Source organism: Zalophus californianus, chromosome 2, assembly GCF_009762305.2.
Source record: "Zalophus californianus isolate mZalCal1 chromosome 2, mZalCal1.pri.v2, whole genome shotgun sequence".
Taxonomy (NCBI): domain Eukaryota; kingdom Metazoa; phylum Chordata; class Mammalia; order Carnivora; family Otariidae; genus Zalophus; species Zalophus californianus.
Genome location: NC_045596.1, coordinates 157,049,971 through 157,052,077, shown reverse-complemented (window position 1 = coordinate 157,052,077; position 2,107 = coordinate 157,049,971). Strand labels below are relative to the sequence as shown.

The 2,107-nt window shown below is 38.9% G+C and overlaps 1 pseudogene; it reads right to left on the bottom strand.

Annotated features, from left to right (window-relative positions):
* Nucleotides 1-1,240: 1,240 nt before the first annotated feature.
* LOC113925943 lies at nt 1,241-1,816 on the bottom strand (annotated as a pseudogene).
* Nucleotides 1,817-2,107: the final 291 nt, after the last annotated feature.

The window sequence follows — 2,107 nt, the reverse complement described above, 5'->3', positions numbered from 1 at the left end:
TTTCTTTCTTCCTTCCTTCCTTCCTTCCTTCCTTCCTTCCTTCCTTCCTTCCTTCCTTCCTTTCTCTTTCTTTCTTTCTTCCTTCCTTCCTTCCTTTCTCTTTCTTTCTTTCTTTCTTTCTTTCTTTCTTTCTTTCTTTCTTTCTTTCTTTCTTTCTTTCTTTCTTTCTTTCTTTCTTTCTTTCCTTTCTTCCTTTCTTTTTTTTCTAGAGAGAGGGAGGAAGTGGGGGGGACAGAGAGAGAGAGAGAGAATCATAAGCAGGCTCCATGCTCAGGAGGGAAACTGACACAGAGCTTGATCTCATGACCCTGAGATCAGGACCTGAGCTGAAATCAAGAATCAGAACCTAAACAGACTGAGCCACCGAGGTGCCCCAAGGTATATCTTTTTATATTTTATATTTACATAGAAAAACATTATGATCATAACCATGTTGTTATATTATTTGCCTCTTGTGGCTTAAAGCCTAAAAGTATGGCCCAGTATTATATGTGCCCTGATATTTGGAGACAAGATGGAGGAACTTGAATGGTGGCTCAACTGAAAGCTTCCCTTCTTCACTCTGCTCCTGTACAAATGGACCCCTAGTCAAGCAGCCTTCCTATTACAGAGGCCAGGCACAGTCCCTTTTTCTCCTTGAGTTCCTTGCCAGCCCATGGAGTTATTCAAACAAGCCAATCACATCTTCCCACAGGAATCAGGGAACATCCTATTTTCTTGATACTAAAGTCTAGTTCCCATAGTCCCGGGTTGTTCACTTTGTTCCTAAATGCAACCCATACATGGCTCTGCATGGCACAGTGTCCTCCTCCCCCAGGCTATGAGTATGTATGACTAATACACCGCTGTTGACCTCATCTTAGTTCAGTATTGTGTGTCAAGTTTGGTCATCACCTTGGCCCTATGGTAGAAATCCTTCCACATGAATTGGGTGAAGAGGAGGTCAATAAAATACTTATGTACAGTAAGATTTTGTTTTCAAATGACAAATTAGTATGTATTTTTTGAAGATTTTTTTATATGAACAATCAACCGATTTATAAAAAGATGCCACTACGTTTAAAATGACACAAAATATCAATTTCAAAACAACATCAACAAGTGACTGTATTTAACCATACTCTGCTCATAACAAATGGGTGAGTGAAATAATTCATGCTATAGAATATTGCTATATGAACTGGCAACAGAAAAATTTGGTAAAAGAACATAGAGGATAATCAACTCTATCTTTTAAGAATTAGAACCAAGGGGCTCCATAATCATCTGACATCTGCTCAGTGTTATACCTGTGGTTAGAAATTTACATGATGGGAACTCCAGAGATCTTTGCCATCCTTCTTTTAAGGTCCAGGTCAACTGTGGCCAAATATAGCACTTGTGCTGAGTTACTTTCTGTACTAAGAAGTCATCTGCATAAGTTCCCTTATGTGTACATGGTAATCGTTCAAATCTTGGGTCTCTGGCAATCCTTAGAGCCACTGGATACTTTTGCCCCAATTTCTCAATTTCAACCTTTACAAAGTCAGTTATACAAGGGGTATACTGAGCATACGGACAGTCCATCATTGACTGTACTAAGTTTGGCCTTAATGGAAAATGTGATAAAGTTGGTATCAGCCAGGATGTGGTAAGGTAGGTCCAGCTGTGTGTTATATTGGAAGAATCAACAGGAAGGATGTTGAGGGTCTTCTCTTTCCTTGAGCGCACTGGGATCTTTTCTTTCTTTTTTAGATTTTAATCTATGCTTCTCTTTAAGCCTCTGATCTTGGAGACTAAGCATTCGCTTCATGGTGGTATACTTTCTTGCTTTCTTTTTTCCCCATGTTCACACCACACTCTTGTTTCTTTTTTGAAGATGTTTTAAAGAGTAATTAAACTTAGCATGTGCAGAGCAAGTAATAGAACACAAATGAGGTGGAAATAACACAGACGTCTCTGATCAAGTTCATGCTGTCACAAGCAATGGTAGATTCCCTGTGACCCCCACCTAGGCAGAAGCAATTGGGAGAAGAACAATAACCAATATCTGAGATGTTAAAATGTAAAAAAATAGTATCTTGGAATTTGGTAATACCAAAAGTGCTTTGCAACTTTTGGTAAACAT